Source organism: Triturus cristatus, chromosome 11 (genome assembly GCF_964204655.1).
Source record: "Triturus cristatus chromosome 11, aTriCri1.1, whole genome shotgun sequence".
Classification (NCBI taxonomy): domain Eukaryota; kingdom Metazoa; phylum Chordata; class Amphibia; order Caudata; family Salamandridae; genus Triturus; species Triturus cristatus.
This window is the reverse complement of record NC_140594.1, coordinates 636,809,270-636,832,957: the sequence shown is the minus strand read 5'-3', so window position 1 is coordinate 636,832,957 and position 23,688 is coordinate 636,809,270. Positions and strand designations below refer to the sequence as shown.

At 47.3% G+C, this 23,688-nt stretch overlaps 1 protein-coding gene across 4 annotated transcripts in view; it reads right to left on the bottom strand.

Moving 5' to 3' along the window:
• LOC146785218 (uncharacterized) overlaps window positions 1–23,688 on the bottom strand; it is a 1,495,909-nt gene that overhangs the window by 707,594 nt on the left and 764,627 nt on the right. The window lies entirely within an intron of this gene.

The following is a 23,688-nucleotide window of genomic DNA, read 5'->3' as shown; positions in this document are numbered from 1 at the left end:
TTAAAATTAAATTGGACCATAATCCAGTGATGCTAACTGTGCAGTTTCAGTCGGGGGATAAAGAACCATTAAGGGAATTTTCTTTTCCTAGACATCTCCTTAGTAATCCAGACTACGTAAAACTCATGCGACGAACACTAGGAGATTACTTAGAAAACAATAGGGGCATGGCGCCCATTGCAGTAGTATGGGATTGTCTGAAGGCCTATGTAAGAGGGGCTACACTACCTGTCAGGTGGAGCAGGAACACAGGCTGTATTTGGATTTGGAGCAAAAACATGCTAGAGCCATTGCTTTAAAGGATACAGGTGAACAGTTAATATATCAGCGGGTTACCGAAGTAAGAGCTAAGCTTAAGAGAGGACTATGGGATAAAGTAGCTAACAACTACATCAAGTATAAATCTAAACAATATGAATATGGGGAAAGGGTTGGACGCATACTAGCTAATCAGATTGCTGACCAACGGGCTAGATCCTACATTAAATTAATTAAAGGAGCAGATGGCCTATCTTACACTCGATCGGTAGATATAGTGGAAAAATGTAGGCTCTTTTACGCTGACCTATATGGTGAATCAACTCCCTTTAGCCAAAAAACTTCCTTGGGATAATTACAGAAGAGTGCTCTGCCCGTTTCGAACTCGTTGGAGTATGAGTCCCTGCAAAAAGATGTTGATTTTGGGGAGGTTGAGGAAGCAATTAGTACTCTGCCAGCAGGGAAGGCTGTTGGTGAGGAAACTATTCCGTTGGAATTTTATAAAAATTTTAAATATGGTTTTGTACCTGTCTTTCTTGCTATATTTAATGAAATTATTAAAGGGGAAGATGCCCCCTTCTTCTTGGATATTACCAACATTATAGTTTTTTCCAAAAAAGGGGAAATCCGCAGAGGACATGAGTTTATATCGTCCTATTTCATTGAATAATGCTGATGCAAAAATCTTCCCGAAAATCCTTGCCTCTCGTCTGACTCCTGTTATTCACCACTTAGTCTCAGAACAACAACATGGCTTTGTTCCAGGCAGAGACACAGCAGCTCATATAAATACAGCCATTGCTGCATTTGATGTCTCTGGCCAATTAAATCAGCATATAGGGATGTTGATGCTGGACGCCGAGAAGGCCTTTGACCGAGTGTCTTGGGGAGCATTGTGGCCGACTATGTCATCATTCGGCCTCGGTCAAAGGTTTATCTCGGCGGTTCAGAAATTGTACAGCAAGCCGACAGCTGCAGTAAAGCTTAATGGCCTCTCCCCACACTATTTTGCTGTTCAAAGGGGTACGCGGCAGGGTTGTCCGCTATCCCCGATATTGTTCGCTCTGTATATTGAGCCTTTTATAAAGCACCTGCTGCAAAACTCTAGGATTCCCCCAGTGTCTCTTAGTGGTCTGGAGTTAAACTAACCGCGTACGCGGATGACACTGCCATTTTTTCCACCAGACCAATAGACGCCCTGGCTGAAATTACACAAGAGGCCCAGCGATTTGCCTCCTTTTCCGGCTACAAATTAAACTTAAACAAGACCGAGACAATTTTAAATTTCCAGCCGGAGATGGCCTCTTCAACATTAGGAATTACAAGAACGGCAACATATCTTGGAGTCTGTCTTAGTAGCCGAGTTGATGACGTGATCACTTTAAACTATCAGCCTTTGCTAAAAAAGGTCATGGCGCAACTGCGTTGTTGGCATCGGCTTTAACTTAGCATATTTGGGAGGTGCAACATTATAAAAATGAATATTCTCCCAAAATTCCTGTATCTATTTTGCACCTTTAAGGGTGCCGTGAACGTTTTTCAAGCGCCTAGACAGTGTCGTAGGTAGCTTTATATGGGGTTATAGACATGCAAGGAGAGCTCTTCGGTACATAAAATTATCATACAAACAAGGTAGCTTTAGGCTCCCCGACTTCAAATTGTATTTTTGGGCCGCATGTGTCAGTCGAATTCGAAGTTTACTCAATGGGCCTGATACTGGAATTGCGTGGCTTTCATACCAACTGGTCTGTGGTCCAAATACGGGGTTCTTGCTGTGCAAAACAGCCGACCCTAACTATTACAAGCGGGTCTGATTTAAGATAATTAGAGATATTACCAGGATATGGCAAGATATTTGTAAGGAACATTCTCTGCCAGCGCTGCACGCATACACGAGGCTGTGGGGAAATCCTATCTTTCCCGATATATTTCATGATTATGCTGGTAGGTGCTGGCAGCGCAATGGCATATTACAGCTTGGTCAGCTCTATGATGGACAAGGGTTTCAATCTTTTTCAGCCCTGAAAGAAGAGTTTGGGTTGTCTCAGACCACATTTTTTAGGTACTTGCAAGTAAGGGACTATTTTATACGCGGCCAGAAGTTATCAAATCCTTCTGAAGTACTATCTGTACTCTTTCAGACTTTAGGACGAGGAACTACTGGCACAGTTTACCAGAAACTATTAGCAGTTGTCAGCGATGACTGCATACAGGTAGTGGCAAAGTTAAGCCGGTTATTTGAAACTAATATAATAAAGGAGAAAATACAGGATTCTTTGGGAACTATAGACTCAGCGGTAACATCAGTTAATTTGAAACTTAAACAACATAGGACTATGTTTATGCTGTATTATACTCCTGAACTTATTTCTAAATGGGGCTCGACTCAACCATCGGCCAAATCATCTTGCCCAAAATGTCAAGAGTATGCTGCAGACTTACGCCATATGTTCATTACCTGTGCAAGACTGAACATATTCTGGTCAGATGTAACCCATGCACTTACAAGGCTGGCTGTTCATGATGCTCAGAGCGCAGAGAAGGAAATAGTATTAGGGGTAATACCAGACATGGGTAGCCATATGAGACTAATAGTTCCTGTCATCATACCATGTGCTCGTTTATGTATAGCTCGAGTATGGATTCAAAATATGAGTCCAAGCATCAATGAATTTTGGGTTCTACTTAGACAAATTTATTAAATGGAATTAGCATTAGCTAAAGCTCAAGGTCCGTGTTCTTGGATAAAATTTATAAGGGTATGGTCTAGCCTTCAATGGGATTAATAATAATTTGCAGCTCATTCGGATTTTTGTATCAGTCTTCGCTGATTTACTTTTCAGGGAAAAAGATTTGGTATTGGTATTGTTGTGGTCTCATTCTGTTACATGTGCTGTAATTGTAATAAGTCCCGATTGATGTTCTTTATTTATTATTTTCATTTGTCTCCTTTCTGTGTAATGTATGCTCTACCTTAGTGTTTTGCTATTGGTTATTGGTATTTCCTTTCGTATCACTTCTGGGTAACGTGTTATACTTATGGCTAAGGAAAAACTTTTAAACAAGCATTGGCATAGCCAATAGGTCTCGCCTTTGGGACCTTATAAGTGTTTAGCCATGCAACAGTTGCATAACTAAACACTTATAAGGTCCCAAAAGCGAGACCTATTGGCTATGCCAAGCGACCGTGCGGCCGCAAAAGTGAAAGTGATCGCGATAGCGACCAAACATCAAAGCGGCCGTGCGGCCGCTAAAGTGGAAGTAATCGCGGTAAAAGTGGCGTGCGCGCCCGCGCACATGCACTGTAGCTCTAGGCTGGCCTGGTAGCACTTTTTGGAGCCCTCTCAATAAGTCTCACCAGATCAAGTCAGGCGAGACCTAAAAAAGAATTTAAAAAAGGATGGCAGATAATACTTTTGGCAGAAAAGCCCAAAGCTCACCAACCTGTCGATCAGAGGAAAAGGACCCCCAAAAACAAGAACCTTGGCCGAAAGAAACTTAAGGGCAACAGAAACCAGGGGCTCAAAAGAGGACCAGTCAATGCCAGAAGGACCGAGAGAAGATCCCAGGCCGGAAACAGAGATTGGGAAACAGGACGCTGAAGCAAAAACTTCACAAAAGGATAGCCACCAAGGGATGGACAGAAACTACAGCAGCACCCCGGAAGACAAGGATGGCAGCTCACTGTGCATGGAGAGTGGAGACAGCGAGGCCCATGAAAACCCATCCCTCAAAAAGTCCAACGTCCTGACAGGATCACAGGAGAAATAAGACAGACCCTTCCCATGACGCCATGAGTCCAATTCCGATCATAAGACCTCAGGGTCGAAGGTCTGCAAGACAACTGGATGCTCTGACCCACCTCAAGAGAACAACCCTGACCCAACAAACTCAACCTCTCAAGTGCCAAACCCCCAGTCTGAGGTGAAGCAGAGAAGACGCGCTAAGAAAAGAAGCACGCAGCGGAGAGGGGTACAGGGTAAACTGCCAATGGGGGCACACCACCAGATCCAGAATCCAGGGGAAACCAAGGCCTCCGCTTAATCCACCCAAATCTTTCAGAGGACCCTAGGACTCAAGGAAAAGATGGGAAGGCATACAGGAGCCCCTGGGACCATGGGTTGGAGAAAGCATCTATCACCCAGGCTCATTGTGAGGGAACAAGGCTGCAAGAAAGCAGAGGAGAGGCTGTCTCCTCCGAGTCAAAGAGATCAGCCATGGAAGGGGGGGGGGGACAGTCACATAGTCAAAGACAAAGGAAGCACTTTGCTCAAAGAGACCGCAGGCCCAATCTCCCTCCCCGGAAGATAGACTGCCCAGAGAGAAAGGAGATTCTTCTCGGCCTACAGGCCGATCTTCCAGGAAAGGAGAAACAGAGACCGGTGCAGACACCTGAGACTGGGACAGCACCCAAGAAAGATGGCTGAACAGAGTCAATTGTCTTTCCAGGAACAGGAACACCATACCCAGATCCATCCTTAAGAGAGCCCGAGGAACTTCAGAGTCTGTGAGGGCTGAAGGGAGGACTTTCGGTGGTTGATGAGGAACCCAAAAGAATCCAGAAGATGACAGATCTGAGCCACATCCTCTGTTGCCTGAGAGAAAGAAGGAGAAACAATCAACCAATCATCAAGGTAGGGAAAAACCTGAATGCCCTGTGAATGGAGAATACCCACTAGGGGGGGCCAAGAGCTGCATGAAAACCCTTGGTGCTGATGAAATGGAGAAAGGTAGCACCTGGAACTGGAAGTGCCGGGAGCCCACCACAAAGCGCAGAAACTGCTGATCAGCTGGATGGATGGGAACATGCAGGTAGGCATCCATCAGGTCGAGGGAGGCGAGGAAGCACCTCTTGTGTACCAGCTGAAGGATAGACTGCAAAGTCACCATCTTGAAATGACGACGAGGAATGTAGAGATTCACCCCCTTCAGATCCAACACAGGGTAACCAGAGGTCATCGTCTGAACTGCCCAGGCATCGGAAAGACCCCGACAGTGAAGACAAAAGAAGCAAGGGCCACCCCCAACTGGAAAAGGCAGATAGTCACTGCTTGGAGAAGGAGTTGAGGCAGAACCACCGGATTGTGATTGGGACTGGTCACCTCCAGGGGTACCCCGACCATGATCACTGCCATGAAAGGGCTGTTGAGCATCCCTGGCTGAAGGAAAGGAAAAGACGCGGCGATAACCAAACCCCGACCCTGAGAAGGAGGCCGAACGGGAGCCACAAGTTTATGATTCTCTGCATACTGCCTGATCATGTCCTCCAGCTGGTGGCTAAACACTTTGGAACCCTTAAATGGAAATTTGAGCAGGATAGACTTCTGTGAGGCCTCCGCCTTCCAAGTTTGCATCCAAATATGACGAGGAGATACAATGGAAGCCCTCAAAGCCGCAGCAGCCGCACACAAATTATCGAAGGAAATGTCCGACAGGTACCACACCTGTAGTTCCATGACAGCCAATAGAGAGGAAGCATCCATCACATCATTTAACTGAAGAGTCAGAGCTTGGAAATACTTCAACAAGGACTATACCATATCATTGGAATAGGCCGTAGCCTGAACTGAGAAGTTGGAAGGGGTGTAGGGCCACTTCACAGCACCCTCCACCTACTTATCGACTGGATCGGAAGGAAGGGGGTCATCGGACAGAACCATGCCGTGGGAGGAAAGGCCAGCCATCAAATTATCCACCTTGACAGACTGAGGGAACTCCAAAGAAAAACAATCCAAAGGGTAACATTTACCAAAAAAGGGAGGAAAGACAGACTTATCAACATCCTGACATTCATGGGTCAGCACTTTGTAGACACCGTGCAAAGAGTCAGGATCAGGCTGGTGATATTGAGTAAAACAATCATCCTCCAGCACATCTATAACAGGTGGAGGAAAACCCAAATTATCCCTGACATGGGCAAGTTAGTCTGAGAGCTCAACTCCCTGAACAAAGCGACCCCTCCTACCATCCTCCTCATCAGGATCAACAGAATGAGGCGAGGGAACAGGGCAAGGAATTTTGGCAGGAGGACCATCTGTCTCTCATTCCCCGAAAGCAGCATTTACAGCCTCATTAATCAAGAGGCATAGCGCATACACCGTTGGAACTGCAGTGCTAGAGGCAGCCTGCTCCATTGTCGCACGTTAACGAAGATATTCGCTTCCTGCATCGTACTCGTTACTAAGGAATGTAGTCATGTGTCCCTCGCCGGAGGAGCCACCAAGCAGGAAGCATCCATAAACATAAAGGAATCCCAGTCGGGCAGACGACCACAATAGAGGAGCAGGCCGAAATAGGCAGAAGGATGCTCAGCACCGCTGCCTAAAATAGAAAACCAATGCCTGCTGGAGCAGGGCAAACAGGTCAAAAAGAAAACAGCAAGCCACAAACACTGAACAAACAAGTAAGGAAAACACTTACCCGACCTCTACCAGGCATCCGAAACTGCATCTGCAGAAAAAAAAGAACTAGATTGACATAGTGATGCACTTCCCCTTTTATGCATGCCGGTTAGGTAGTGCCATATTGGAGGAAGTGTTTGACCTCTGCAAGGTGAATGGTTTCTGAGGAGCAGACGAGAGGCTAATTGTTAAGGAATGGGACAGGAAGACAGACAAGGAGGTAATGGTAGGTCTGTGTACATACACCAGTGGGGGATTCGTGAAGAAACTGTTGGCAGACAGAGTATTGATGTTAGCAGTTTCTGGTCATCAGCTCCCAGAGAACCAATACGCAAAAAAGTATGAAGGGAAAAGGTTTGTTAATTGTAAACAATGACAACATTATAAAATCACAGATAAAAAACTCAACTATGAGTTTATGCCTTCAGACTGGATGAGCGTAGTTAGTTACTGGCCAACAAACCTGACCATCAGTTACTGCCCATGGAGATAATGAGAAGCTGGGCAACAGGTGCAACCACTGGTGTGCTCGAAATACATTAGGTTGTGAGGGCAGGGTTGAGAGGAGGGAGCATTCGGTGGGTGTGGGAGGCAAACAGTGTAAGGTTAGACTGGAAGAGGTGGACTGGAATATCTTTGTTTTAAACGGGGTCAGGGCTGAACTTTGCATTTCTTTCCCTTCTGCATGCTTACAAGCCCCTGGCCAAACTCTACATGACACACAGATAAACCGAGCTGAGTGACAATGTCTACTGGTTACAGGGAGTACCGCTGTGACCACCCACTGCCAAGAATGACATCGGTAGTTATTAAGCACATACTTGTTCTGTTTCTGTGCTTTCTGTGGATAAGACGAATAAACCAGGAAAAACTCCACATAGGTGAGCTCCTTGCTGACGTGGTACTGTGGGACACCTCACTTGTCTCAAGCAGGCATTTTGAAGATAGTTCCCTGAGCGGAGAGGCAACCTCGCCTGCATTCAACCAGCAACAGTCACATACACTGCACAGGGCCACCTCAGATTAGGGAGCCAGAAAATATAGGCATATATGACCGCTGAGGGGCGTTATTGTGCTCTTCACCATACCCCGGTACACCCCTAAAAGAGGTAAGTGTAGAGAGCGCTCAGGAGATAAACTGGCGATGCATGTGCTATGGTGAGCTTTTCACACTGAATTCATACAGATCTTCTCTGCAATAGAAGAGTGGCAGGACACAGTGAATTCTACAATACATGTTATGAATGCATCTACCAGATAAAGCAACAGGTCCCTTTAGAGATACTTATGTACTACTGCAAGTCAGAACTAAGTAGACACTGGTAAAGTAAATAGATCAGCTTATTTCATGTGTGAAAATACTTTTCACAGATCTGCAAGTTCATAGGACTGATTGTGTAGATGGGAACGTGAGTGAATGCGATAATATATCAACAGTTGGATGACTGAGTGTCTTATTACTGGGTTGATGGATACCTATTTATGAGAGAACTCATAGATGGTTTAATAGTTGAATAGTTGCAATGATGGGTGGCTGATGAACTGGTAAGTGCTTAAATGGATTCATGACTGAGCAAATGGATAGGTGCAGACTGATTACACCAGTCTGTCTGCAGGCTGAAGCCTCAGACAGAAAAAAGGCAACATAATAAACTGAAGAACTCCCAATACATAGATATATAGCTAGATTAAGACATGGCACCCTTTGCCTCAGTGCTGAGGAAAGAGGTTGTGGTCATTAGAACTGTCCAGTGATTGAATGTGCTTGAGTGCATAGCAACCCTAAATACAGGGAGGAGTCTGTTTATCCTCTTTCTATGTAAGGCCAGACACACCACGAAAACTCCTGTTGGAAGTGGCTTTTAATGGATCATAGGGCACATTATCCAAAATGAATTTTTTATATTACATTTTTATTTTAGGGTCGCTATCTTGAAAATGTGTTTTTTCCTAAAAAAAAAATGTTTGCTGAAAACAGTATGTGAAATATCGGACTATACCGGTAGTCTGTAGAAAAAACCAATACAAATACTTAAATATGCATCTAAGAATGAAGAATTTTAGAAGAAAATACAACTTCCTTTGTTACAAAAACTCAGTCTGTCTTTAGAAACAGAGATTGTTGACACTGTTCTCTGTAAGTGCAACTAAAAATAGGTACTAATTTGAATTAGAATGTTCAGATTAGGTTTACCTTTCCCCTCCATTTACAGTACATTTTCACTCAGCTCCAATTCCATGTTGATTGCTGTGGTGGACAAACCTTTTCCACTTAACTGTGTAGCAGGTACATGTAGCTGGTTTACACACCTCAAGTAGGATTTGCATAACTCTTCCGGTAGTTTGAGGTAACAAACTTTAAGACCAGATACTTAGATTGAGTAGCCTGAGGTCTCGAGGTTTTAGCTGACCCTGTTGCTGAAATAGAATATCTGACCTAAGTAGAAACTTTTCGTGTGGATTCACAGATATTTCCAGGAGTGTTGAGCACCAGGGTTGTCTTGTCCACGTTGGTGCCACTAGAATGAGGGTCATTGACACTTGCGTCATTTTCATGACTTCAAACAGAGGAAGTGAGAAAAGTGTAGGCAAATGTCCCTATCCAGCTCATTCACAGTGCATTGCCCACAGACTTTGCGTTTGGTGATGCGTAGAACAGACCAGTGGTGGGAGTGCCACCCTATTGGCAAAGGTACAGTTGATAGACTCAGGGATTCATTTCCCACTTCTGAACTTTGTTGATGTGTCCTGGTTAGAAGGTCCACAAAATTTTTGTCCTCACCCGGAAGATGTTGCGCTAGAAGCAGAACCTGGTTTCGACTGGCCCAATGCCATATCTCCTGAGTTAATGCAGTCAGCTGGGGAGCGTGTTTGAGATATAGGCCAAAAAGGGCTGAATCTTTTGCTGCTTCAGGTGGGACTTTTTGGCATTAATGGTGAATCCTAGCTTGTGGAGCAAGGATACTACCTGAGTGTGCATTGCTTTCTGCTGCTGGTCTTGATCAGCCAGTTGTCTGGATATGGAAAGATATGAATGGCGTTTCTGCCCAGATGTGCTGCCAACACCACAAGATAAGTTGTAACATGCTTGAGGCAGGAGCGATCCTGAAAGTTAGAACTTTGAATTGGTAGGGTTGTCCAGAGCGGCGATACCGGTGGTGGGCTGTATGTATTCGAGTGTGGAAGTATATGTAAATGAGATCGATCTATGCCATGAAGTACCTTTTTGGAAGCAACGGGATGATGTCCTAGAGGCTGGTCATTTAGACGTGCTTCAACAGGATGTAGGAATGAAAAGGTCTGAGGTCCAGGACTGCCCTTAAGGGCTTGGACTTTTTGATGATTTTAGAATACACGGAGGAATCTCCTTCATCGCACTAGTGTGGAGGCAACAGCTCATTGGCATCTTTGGCGAGAAGTGTCAACACTTTTCCTTTAGCAGATACAGCTGGTTGTAGCTGAGGACATGGCATTGAGGTGGAATATTTGGCAGTATAGTGCAGAACGGGGTGAGGATGTGGCCTAACTTTGGGAAGCGGGTTCAAGTCTCGACAATGACGCTCAACATCCAGTGATTCTGGGCAAATCACTTAATATCCTCATGCCTAATAAAAATTAATGTGACCTTGTTTAATGTAACTGGTGCTCATGTAAAGAGTTTTGATGCCTGATACCTTGGAGTCAAGTTCGGGCTCTATAAAACTCCGGAAAAAAAAAAAAAGAAAGGCATTACAGTACCCCTGCTGTACTAGCGAGAACAACCGTGTGTCAGAGGTTATCTTCTCAGATTGGGAAAGGAAAAGTCTCAGTCTGCACCTATCAGGCATTGTGTTGTTGGGAGGGGCATTACAGGGCAGTCACTCTTTTTAAGGTAAAGGCACTACTGTTGAAGCCACATTCCTGCCTCTTTTCTAGCCTCTGTATTCTCCTTTGCCAAAAGATTTTGGTGACTGCGTATCCTGAAAGCTATACTGATCCTAGTAGCCTTGCCTCTGCTGGGAGTTTTTGCACCTCCTCCTGGCTGGAATTAACAAAACAGTGGTTCTCACAGGTATCATTTAGTACAAAATTTCAGGATGAACATCCCAGTCACTGCAGGCACTTAATGCTATTCACAGACAAAGCAACACAAAATTACTACTATTTTGATTTTGTAAGAAAATTATATTCAAGACTTGGATTTATAACATACATATAATAAAGCAAATCTTCAATTTTCTAGTGATTTTTGACACCATTGGAGGGTGTGAAAAAATACAACCCGAAAGTGTGTAAAAGACGTGTGAATAAAATACTGTATTTATGTAGGCGCTTCTTTCAACAAGTATTTTTTATTATTGTTGTCAAGGGGGGCGTGGCTTGGTGCCAACGAAGATGGCCGCCTAAGGCGAGAGCTCCGCCGGAGCTGAGCACAAAAACCCTACAAATCCGCACTAAATCCGGCAGGCAGTACCTAAGCACCGTGAGGAGTGGCGGAAGAGAGCCAGCAGCACCCGCCAGCGCAAACCAGAGGCTCCGGGACACCCTCTGACCCTGCGGTGCATTGAGAGCCCCTCGGCAGCGGCCCAGTGTAGCCGGGAGGCAGACGCAAGACACTCCCCCTGCCGCCTACGCAACTGCCCGGCGCCAAGGCCCATTGAATATCGGACATTGTAAAGTGGGCCCCGGACTTGGTGCTCCCCCGCCTCCGCTCCTGGCACCGGACGGGGGTCCCGTCTCGGGCCGCAATGTTCACGTAGGCTCCGAGGGTGGTGCAGTCGAGGCTGCGGCGGGGCCCCGAGAGGCCACGAAACACTGGGTGAGTGCCGGCCGTGAAGGGGCCCGCCTGAGCGGCTGCAGAGACGCGCCTCCGCTGACACGGGCGCCCGCTGCTCCGGCTGTGCGCCTCCATTCCAGGGCCCCCCCCCCTGCATCTCCGTGACCCACCGGCCCGATCGAGGGCAGAGTGGGAGAGCTCCCGGCTAACTGGCAGCACCGCGAGGGAGTGAAGGCCGTGAAGCTGGGTACGACTAGACTCCCAATTAACCCAGTAGGGACAAGGCCAGAGGCGGGGAGGAGTGTGAGGCTGGGAGCGGTGCGTACCAGGTGCGGAGCCTGCACCCAGGACATCTAGCTGGCCTGACGGGTCAATAGCCGCATATATTGGAGGCCAACTCGGGGGTCGACGGTGGCCCTGGTGCTCTGAAAGGAGGACCTGACTGGCGGAGGTGGACCACAGCGCAAACTTGGAGGTGGGAGAGTGGCGGCTCGCACACTAATTGGGAGTGACTGGCACATACGCTGGTGGGTGTGAAGGGAACCCCCTGCAGAGTGAGGGACGGCAGACACTGCGGAGCGGCACGGAGGGCCTGACGACCGCTACCTGGAACTTCCTGGAGCGTGATTACTGGGAAGAAGACGTCGGCACACAGGCGACGCTGCCCCGGGCCCTGACAAGAGATCTGATACCCCCGAGTGCAGCGGACCAGAAGAGCGTGATTGCAGAAATGAAACCTAAAGGTAACGCAACAATTCAAATGAACAAACTGGACAAATATGCGGTCCCGAAGTCAGACCCACAAGACGAAGGAGCAACAGGAGACCAGTCCACAGCAGCTGAGCCCTCCTTACCTTCCATAATGGCGGCCATCCAAGGTCTAGGGACTACTCTCGAGACGAAAATTGACAAGATGTCAATCGAAATGAACCTCATACAAGCCGACCTCAACAAAACATCCAGAACCAACGAGACTGACATCCGGGAGCTCCAAGCTTCCGCCAAGAAGCTCGAGCAGAGAGTCAGCGAGCTGGTCCACCAACACCGTCAAGTGGCCCTGAAGCTCGAGGACTAAGAAGGGAGGGCCCGCCGGAACAACATTAGGGTGGTAGGAGTTCCGGAAGGTTTTGAAGGGCCGAGTATGGACCACTTCCTTGAAGACTTGATCCTTAATCACCTAAAACCGAAGCAGCTCTCGACCATGTTCACCAGTGAGAGGGCACACTGGGCGCCAATTCCCAGACCCAAACCAGGAGCGCCCCCGAGGACCATAATTGCGAAAATCCTTAACTACAGGGACCGCAACGCCATCCTGCAGGCCGCCAGACAACTGGGAGACTTGCACTACGAACACGCATCAGTCAGATTCTTTCCAGACTTCACGCTCAAAGTGCAATGGGAGCAGCGCTCCTTCGACGGGGTCAAAGCGGCACTCCGACAAAAGGCAATCAATTACATGATGTTCTTCCCCGCGAAGCTTAAAATCATGGCTGACGGCAAATCCCTCTTTTTCACTACGCCATCGGAGGCACAAGACTGGCTGGACAGAGGCACCGCACAGACATCGGCGGCTGCGACAGGCAACGAATGGAGAGACACGCGAGCCAAGTCACCAGGATCATCAGATGGGAGATAAGACACCGACAAGCGGAGTCAGCGCTCCTGGCGATCGAGGTCAAGCAGCCCTGGTGCAAGGGCCGCAGAGACACTAGATGGCCCACACGGACTGTGGAGATTGCATTTACAGACCTCGACAACCTGCAATGTAACTTATAAACATTTCTTACGATACCGGGGGTTGGGGGTTCTCAGTACGGCGCCAACCAGGCGACGGTTGTGCTCTCCATGCTTGTAGTCGATCAGAATAATATACTGAAGGCCAGATACAATACCTGACTTTGACTGCCCAAACTGAACTGGCGGACTAGCCCGCCGTCCTGTTGGCACAAGTTAGATTATCAGGCAGAGGGCAGGGTAGGGTATGCAGCGCAATAGGGATCCTAGCATAATCTGGGTGCATAAGCCTGACAAAGTATTTAAGGTACGGAGACGGGCCTCTAGTAGCTGGAGTTGGTGCTAGCGCATTTCCCCACCTAACTGTTGACCGGGGGGTCTTCTTTTTTGGGGCGATAGGCACTCTGCTAGTTGGGGATGTGGGTTGTTCTAAACCTACGTGGTAGGGTAGCAGGGTGGGCGTGGAGTTTGAAGCTTTGATGTTATGTACGAACTGTTTGTAATGTTTGGGAGGGCGGGGGTCCAAGTTGGTCAGGCAGGAAACGCAATAATGTGATGGAACGGTGTTGCATGTTGTACAGATCGCGTGAAAAAATAGCCTCCAGCGATGTCTACGAGGTGGGATAAAAGTTTAAAGATCCTAAGCTGGAACGTCAACAGGCTAGGGGACAGGCTTAAGAGGGGTATAGTTCTCCAATTTGTCAAAAGACATCTCCCAGATGTTGTCTTATTGCAGGAAACGCATCTTATCGGTAACAACTGTCATGCACTTAATAGATGGGGCTATACAATGGTGACACATGCCGGCTTCACAACGGGGTCCCGGGGGGTGGGCATTTTGTTGAGACGTACCTTCCCGTTCGTCATTGAACATTCAGTGACAGACCCACTGAGACGTTTTGCGGTACTCTCGTGGATGTGGAAGGGGCGCACACTTACCCTGTTGACGGTTTATATTTCACCAGGTCTCCAAACCCAATCATACCAGGATCTGGGCAAGCTTCTCCTCTCCCTTCCCGAGGGGCAACTTATACTGGGTGAGGACTTTAACGCAGTAGTATCGGGCGGGCGTGATAGGCACCCACCCCGAGACATCACTACAGGACACATGTGGCTCTCTAACCTCCTTGAAACATTCGGCTTAGTAGACCTCTGGCGCATACGCCACCCAAACCTCCAACAATACACATTCTTTTCTGGACCACACTGCACCCTCTCCAGGATAGATTATGTCCTTATGCCTTTGCAACACAACACTCTCATTCAGGAGATCAAGCACCTGGCATGGGGCATATCCGACCATTCTCCCATATGGGCCCACCTCTCTATAGGGGAACAGAAGGTAGGCTGTATTGCGCCTATAACCCCCTGGTTTCTCCACAACCCCGAGACCAAAACAAAGATAACCCGCTCGATTGGCCAGTACTTTCAAGAAAACGAAGGGACGGTGGAGTCCCCTACCATCCTTTGGGAAGCGTTCAAAACTGTAATTAGGGGTAACGCCCTCTCAGCGATTGCCGGGCAACGCAAGGAAAGGGAAAAGCAAATGCTTTCCATCAAGTGAGACCTTCTTAATCTCGAAAGGGCAGCGCAAGAGGATGGAGACCTGGCGGCTCTGCATCAAATGCAGCTTAAGATGGCCGAATACAAGGCATTGGCTACGGAAGCCGCTAAGAGCATTGCGAGAGACAGGGACGGTCAACAATACGACCAAGGGGACAAAGCGGGCAAAATGATAGCCTGGCTGGACAAAAAACAGAAAGCGCAGAGAGCGAGAGGCCCTGGAGGGTACACTCACCGAAGAGGAGCTGGCCACGGCAATCACGGACCTCTGGCCTGGGAAAGCCTTAGGACCAAACGGTCTACAGATTGAGCTGTACAAGCTCAAGCCCGACGACCTGGGCCCACACCTGAAGCGTATGTTTGAGGATAGTAAACTTTGGGGAGACTGCCGAGAGAACAAAGCATCCCCACATTGGTTTTCATACCGAAAGAGGGGAAACCCAGAGATATATGTGCCTCTTATAGGCCAATCTCACTATTAAATTCCGAACCCAAAATCCTTGCAAAACTGCTCGCAAACAGGTTCAAACCGATAATAACCAAATTGATCCACCCAGACCAATTGGGCTTTATGCCACACCGCAACACCGCACTTAATTTAAGACGACGTCATGGTGTATTGGGATGCTGCCACACGATACAAGAAGATGCGGTGGTGGTCTCGTTGGATGCCACAAAGGCATTCGACACGCTTGAATGGCCATACCTGATGGCGGTCCTCAAAAAGTTGGACTTCGGCCCTAATTTTTTTGGGTGGATACGGCTCATCTATACGGACCCACTGGCTCAAGTAGTCATCAACAATAAAATATCCGAGGTGTTCACCCCTGAAAGGGGGACGCAACAGGGCTGCCCCCTTTCCCCCCTGCTCTTTGCCCTCTCCCTTGAGCCGCTTGCGGCTTGGATTAGGCAGGACTCCTCAATACGGGGACTCAAATGGGCCGAGGGGTGGGAGGATTGGATCTCGCTCTATGCAGACGATATCCTCTTGTATCTCGCCTCCCCTTATAAATCACTGAGAGTAGCCTTGGACATATTCACCAGTTTCGGGAGAAACTCCGGCTACAGTATGAAGTTGAAGTTGAAAAGAATTTATATAGCGCTCTATCACCAAACGGTTTCTTGGCGCTGTAGGCCGGAGACTAAACCTGAGAGAAAGGGGGGAGGAGAGAATTTAGAAGGGGTAAGCTAGGGAGAACAAATGAGTTTTAAGTTTGGCTCGAAAGTCCAAGTAAGAAGGGGTGGAACGGATCGCAAGAGGAAGTGAGTTCCAAAAGAGAGGGGCAAGAGTAGAAAATCTGGTGCCACCGAATTTCTTCTTACGGAAACGGGGCACCTCAAGAAGAAACAGAGTGGATGAGCGAAGGTCTCTGCAGGGGACATATGCAATTATTTTAGATCTAACAAAAGCAGGGGCAGTACCAGTGACGGACATGAAGGTCAAACAGCCTACCTTAAAAAGTGAGCGTTCCCTGATGGGAAGCCAGTGCAGAGTCCGTAATACAGGAGTAATGTGACTAGATTTAGGAAGCCTATAAATAAGGCAGGCCGCTTGGTTCTGGATGAGCTGTAGGCGGCGACATTCATAAGCAGGAATGCCGGCGTAAAGGGCATTGCCGTAATCCAGGCGGGACAAGATAAGTGCTAAAATTATGAGTTTGAGAGCTTCAACTGAAAAATATCGTGAGATTTTGCAAATGGTTCTGAGGGCCAAAAAACATGAAGAAACTACGGAACTAATCTGAGGGCGCATGGAGAGGTCTTGACTGACTTTAATGCCCAGGGTTTTCACGGAGGCTGAAGGTAAGGGAGGGGAGCCAAGGGTGGGGGGCCAGAAAACAGAAGACCAGGGGTTGGAGGGGCCACCGAAAAGAACCAGCTCGGTCTTATCGGGGTTCAATTTCAATTGGTTGGAGTTCATCCAGTTGAATATGAACGTAAGCGTGGAGTGCACCTTAAAAATAGAATCAGGGGAGTGAGAGAGATTGAAGATGAGCTGGAGGTCGTCGGCGTAATTAAACGCCATGACCTCCATATCCTGTAAAGCAACAATAAAGGGGTAAATGTAGAGATTGAACAGGAGAGGAGATAGTGAAGAGCCCTGGGGAACTCCACAGGTGACAGGGTTGACGGGTGCAAGAAAGCCCTCCAGGCGAACAGCCTGTGTACGGCCGGTTAGAAAGGAGGTGAGCCAGGCCAGGGCCGAACCCCGCAGGCCGATGCCTCCGACACGGTCGAGAAGGATGGAATGATCGACCGTGTCGAAGGCGGCAGAGAGATCGAGGAGAACTAGGGCCTGGGGGGAGTTGGTGTCGGCACTGCGCCTAACCTCATCTACTACAGAGAGGACAACGGATTCCGTAGAGTGAGCCGGCCGAAAGCCGGCCTGATTAGTTGCTAGGAGGTGATGGGCTTCAATGTGATTGGAGAGTGAAGTGGTAATATGACTCTCCAAGATTTTACTTAAGAGTGGCAACAATGAGATGGGTCTGAAGTTTGAAGGGACATCAGGATCGGCACCGCTTTTTTTTAGGATGGGTATGATGGTGGCAGATTTGAAAGAGTCAGGTACAGAATCGAGGGTGATGGAGGTATTAAGAAGAGTAATAGGAGGGACCGTACAACGGGAGAAAATGTCTCTTAAAATGTATGCTGGGCAAAGATCAGCAGGGGAACCCGAAGTAACTTTTCCCAGGAGAGAGCGGAAGGCCTCTTCAGAGATCAAAGGAAATTGATTAATGAAGGAGGATGGCAGGGGTCGTGGGGAACAGGTAAAGGAGGCAGGTGCCAAAGGGATATTCTGTTTTATGATGGCAATCTTCTCAATGAAGAAATTGTTGAGGGCATTACAGAGGGTTTGAGAAGGAATGGGCCTAGGAGCGGCTCTGTCAGAGGCAGACAGTTCGTGCACGATTGTAAAGATCTCCTTAGGTTTATTAAGTGCCAGAAGAATTTTCTGAGAGAAATATTCCTGCTTGGTGGAAAGGATGGACTTTTTGTACGCCTGCAACAGGGCCAAATAGCGAAGCTTGGAGTCAGGACAGTATTTGCGGCGCCAGATGCGCTCCGCCTGACGAAGTGCGAGTTTCTGAGATTTAAGGGTATTAGAAAACCATCTGTTAGCATCGTGAGGGCGACAAATTCTGACACGTCTGAGAAGAGCAATCTGATTGCAGGCTTCAGAGAGCCAGGTATTGATAAGGGCTACCTGCTTATTTAGAGGGAGATCAGTTAGAGTAGGAGCCGAAGAGGCTAATGAAAGACCTAGAGTGACTGTATCTACTTTATTCCAATTTCGAGCATAAGTGTTTTTTGGACAAGGGGGAAGGTTGACCTCTGCCAAAGGAACGGAGAAAGTGATAAAAAAAATGATCAGACCAGACGCAAGGGGATATGATAGGTGTGGAAATGGGAAGATTAACAGTCCAGACTTGGTCAAGAGTATGACCATGAATGTGAGTGGGAACAAGAATATGAGGGATGAAATTAATACTGTGGAGGGTGTCAGAAAGATCTTTAGACATAGAGTCTTCACGTGGGTCCCCTGGCCAAAAATTAAAGTCACCTAATAACAGAAGAGAGGAGTTGTTAACGACCAGGGTGGCTAGAAGATCCTGTATGGCTGGGATAAAATGGGACATGGATTGAGGGGGACGATAGAGCAGTACAACAGTGAGAGGGGTCGCGAGATTGGTAGAACGTACCACCAGAAGGTCGACTGATGGAATAGAGAGGTAAGGAAGAGGTTGAAATAAAAGGTTAGAACGATCAATCATAGCCACTCCGCCCCCAACTTACCCTCAGGGCGGTCAGCACGGAGGATATAGTAGGAGTCTGGAAGAGAAGTGAGAACGTCAGGTAGGGAATCGGCAGTGTACCAGGTTTCAGTTAGACAGAAAATCTAAGGACTGGAAGTATTAAGAAGGTCAAAAAGCTCCAATTGGTGCTTGACAGCAGAACGAGTGTTGAGAAGGGAGACCGAGGCCAAATGAGGGGGACAAGCCGATGATTTAGAGGAGGAAAAGGGATAGGTAAGGCATGAGAGCATGGCGTGGGGCGTAGGTATAGGGTTAGAGGGATCAGTGTGAGCGGGGCGTGCAATGTCTAGTGAATTGATCTTAGCCAGAGTAGATGAACAAATGGGCCAGGCGTCGTGGCAGGCCAATAGTTGACTAGATGAATATTGAAGGGAACAGGCAGGGTGCAGGGCTCCTGGGCCCAGCCTGGCGCGGACGGGTGCAGACGGGCATGCCTTTAGCGCGTCTTTGGCGCGCTGGCGGCGCGCCCGCTGCACGACCGGGGCAGGCACATTGATGAAATAGGGCCAGAGGGGTATCAACTGGGGGAAATCGTTGCTCTACATCTTGCATGGCACACCCCCTCAATGCCACGCTGCTGCTCGATCCAAACAGCCACAGAGGGGTTCGCATATCTCGGTATGTTCATCACCACTGACCTGACAGCCCGCTATGAGAGGAACCTCCTTCCACCCCTGCAGAGGTTTAAACGAGATACCGCCACCTGAAAGAGGCTTCTGTTGTCCTTGTTGGGACGGGCAACTCTTTTCAAGATGATGAAACTGTCGCGTTTCCTATACGCTCTCCAGAACTACCCGGACCTAGTCCCACAGAGGTACTTTAAAGAAATAGAAGCTACCCAGAGGGACCTATTATGGGCTGGAACACCACGTACATCACTCCATAAACTTACACTTGGCTGGTACGATGGGGGTATAGCACTTCCGGACATCAGGAAATACTACTGGGCAGCACACCTCTCGGCCATTAACCAAGGTACATACTGTAGTGGAGACGATCCCGGCTACGAGATGGATAGATGGCTTCTCCCGGGTGGGAACTTCGAGGCGGCGATCTACTCTAAGCCCAACAAGTACCCCCTTACAGAGCCCACAAGACACTCAGTCCAACTCTGGCATATTGTAAGCCACAACTGGGATGGCCTGATAAACTTACGCTGGCTACCCCATTTTGGGTTCCTGAATGGCTGGGCACATTGGGTCGAACTAAAGGGTTCGATAAATGGGACCTGATAGGGATCTCCCGCATAAAAGACCTCTGGGGACCTAATGGCATGGAATTGTTTGCCTCATTACAACAGACATATGAACTAGCACATACGGAATACTTAAGATATGTGCAGGTCAAGCATTCACTCCAGGCAAACATCCCACCAGGAACGTCCCCCCCGGAGTCCTCCCCTCTAGAGACAGACTGCTTGACGGTCATTTGCCAGAAAAGGCCATCTCCCTCACATACAAAAAACTCATACACCACACCCCTGAACCCCTAATTGAACTAAAGAGATAATGGGAGAGTGCCGGTCTGGAGATAGATGACGAGGAATGGAGGGAGGCGCTTTCTTCCCCCAAGGAAGTGGCAATTTCAGCGAAACTGAGGCTGATTCAACTGAAAATATTACATCAAGTATACCTCTCTGATAACCGACTTGTATTGATGGGCAGGAGTGAGGGAGGGCTCTGAAGGACACAGTGTGGTCTGGCAGGGACATTTATGCATATACTTTGGGAGTGCCCTTTGATACAAACCTACTGGAAACAGGTACATGAATGTATGCATACAGTTTGGGAGGTAGAAATGCGGCTTGAAGCCAAAAGGTGCCTCTTAAACATCTGGGAGCCCACAGACCTGACAGCAAAGGGCAGAATATGGGCGACGCTTTGTCAGACTATAGCAAAACGTAACATTGCACATCTATGGGGGCAGTAACACCTCCAACCCTTAGCGCATGGAAGAAAGACATGGACTGGTGCATGCTGCAAGAGAAGACAGTATACGTTGCCTGGGGTTGCCCCCGGAAATGGATAGCAATATGGACAAAATGGAATGTGTACCATGGCAACCTGTGTGAGCCTCCCCTGATCCCATCCCTTGATGAACCATTAACGCCTTAATTTGATATGTAATCTGAATATCTTGTACTATATAACATCGAAAGTTGTGACATCTATATGCGATCCTGACTATGTAACACTGTAACAAGTAATGATTTCCTGCATGTAACGACCATCATGCTTTACTGTACCAATAAACAGAGTTATAAAAAAATATATATATTGTTGTCAAAGACATTTCGACCCACATATGGATATGTGGGCGTCATCTTGACAGAAGGATTACGGTTGTGTTTAGTCGTGCACTGTATTGTTGCTTTATCCGTGAATTGCATTAAGTGCCTCCAAGGACAGGCCTGTTCATCCTAACATTTTACACTAAATGATACTTATGAAAAGGATTATGCTACTTACCCAGTAAGTATCTGTTCTTGGCATGTAGAGCTGTAGATTCACATGCTTTGCATTCGCCTGACATCTAGTGTTGGGTTCGGATGTTTGCAAGTTGTTTTTCTTCGAGGAAGCCATTCCCAGTCACGATGTAATGTGACTCCTCCTTTCGATGAAAGTGCGCATGGGCATCGGCTCTTTTGTTAGATTGTTTTCCCGCAAGAGGGTGAGAATGAAGCAAGTACGTGTAGTGCAGGTATGTCCATGCGTATGTAATGTAAATAATGAAAACTGCGACAGCTAAAGGTGTCCGGGGAGGTGGGAGGGCGCATGTGAATCTACAGCTCTACATGCCAAGAACCGATGCTTGCTGGGTAAGTAGCATAATCTGTTCGAGAAATGTATGCTGTAGATACACATGCTTTGCATTGACTATATAGCAGTATTCTACCAAAGCGGTGGTTAACTGGTAGATGTTGCAGCTGTTTGAAAAAGTGTCTTTAGCACTGCTTGCATTACATTGGCTCGTTGACGTGCTAACAAATCTACACAATAGTGTTTTGTAAAAGTGTGTAGTGTGGACTATGTTGCTGCCTTACAAATGTCAGCTATATGGATGTTATCTAAAACGGCCATACAAGCTTCTATTTTACGAGTGGAATGAGCTCTAGGAGATATGAATAAAATGTGTTTAGCTTAAGGGTAGCATGTTTGAATGCATTTTACAATCCATCTTGCAAAACCAGATTTAGAAATCGGATTGCCTTTGTGAGGAATAGCAAATGCAACAAACAATTGTTTTGTTCTGCGAAAATCCTTTGTTCTTTCCATGTTGTAAAAGAGCGCCCTTCTGACATCAAAAGTAAGAAGAGCTCTTTCTGCTACTGAATCAGGTTGTGGAAGGAACACAGGCAACTCAACTGATTGGTTGATATGAAAGGCAGAACCCACTTTAGGAAGAAATTTTGGGTTAGTGTGAAGAACTACTCTGTTTTTATGAAGTTGAAAGCAGGGTTCTTTTAAGGTTAAAGCCTGTAGCTCACCAACTCTCCTCAATGAAGTTTTTGCAATGAGGAAAGCTACTTTCCATGAAAAAAATTGTAGCGGACAGTTGTGTAATGGCTCAATAGGTGGGCCCATGAGCCGTGTAAGTACAATGTTCAGATTCCAAACTGGTGCTGGAGGTACTCTGGAAGGTATTATTCTCTTCAGGCCCTCCATAAAATCTTTAATTTCTGGAACCTTGAACAAAGATAGTCTTTGCAAATATGCAAACGAATGGAAGTATAGGCTAGACCAGCAGAAGTTAACAAATGATATTTTGAGTAGATGCATCTAGTGGATCAATATTGTTATTAGTACAATATATAACAAATCTTTTCCATTTTGCTACATAGCATGCTCTGGTAGTAGGCTTTCTTGCTTCTTTAAGAATGGTCATACATTCTGGTGGCATGTTGAGATAGCCAAGATCATTGACTTCAGGAGACAAATCGCTAGATTGAGCTCCTTTGGATTTGGGTGTCTGACTTCTCCATGGCTCTGTCTGAGAAGACTGGAATTGAGATCCAGCTTTTGATGTGGAACTACTGATAGTTCTAAAAGTGTTGTGAACCACGGTTGACGAGCCCAAGTGGGAGCTACTAGAATCAGCGTGAGGGATGTTTGCCTGAGCTTCTGAACCAGAAATGGAAGGAGAGGGAGAGGCGGAAAAACGTAGGCAAATATCCCTGACCAATTTATCCACAGGGCATTGTCGTTGGATAGATGGTGTGGGAACCTGGGAGTGAAGTTTGGCCATTTTGATTTGTCCACTGTAGCGAACAGATCTATTTGTGGGAATCCACATTGTTGAAAGTATGGAAGGAAAATGTGGGGATGAAGTTCCCACTCGTGTATTTGTTGCCGCCTTCTGCTTAGAAGGTCGGCAATCTGATTGCCCATTTCTGGAAGGTGCTGTGCCAGAAGATGAACTCTGTGATGATTTGCCCAATGCCAAGTGGTCTGATAGAGGTGTGACAGTTGCAGAGAATGTGTCCCCCCCGTTTTTGTACATAGTACATCGCTATCATATTTTGCGTGCAGACTAGGGCAACTTTCCCAATGCGGGGAGACTGAAAAGCTTTTAGTGCTAGATATACAGCTAGAAGCTCTAGATAGTTGATGTGCAGAGCTTTGTACTTGTTGTCCCATAGACCTTGAATTGTGAAGTTTTGAAGATAGGCACCCCAACCTGTGAGGGATGTGTCTGCTGTTAGCACAATCTGTGGTACAGGGTCGATGAAGGGCCTCCCTTTTGATAAGTTTGGTGTATTTCACCCCTGCAGAGTGCGATGGGTGCGTCTGTCTACCAACACTAGATCTGTTAATTGACCCCAAGACAGATTCCACTGACGTGCTAAGCACTGTTGTAGAGGGTGCATGTGCAATCTTGCATGAGGCACTACTGCAATGCATGATGCCATGATTCCTAACAGTTGCATGAAAGTCCTGACTGCTAAGTAGTGATTGGCCTGAAACTGTATTATCAGAAATTGAATATTGTGTATTTTGGCTGCATTGGGAGAGGCAAGAGCTGTGAAAGTGTTTAGAGTCGCTCCTAGACAGGACTGCATTTGTGAAGGCTGAAGGTGAGACTTCTGCACATTGACCGTAAAATCCAATTGGTGGAGTAAGTCTAATGTCATATGAGTGTGGTGTAGCCACTTTTGGTG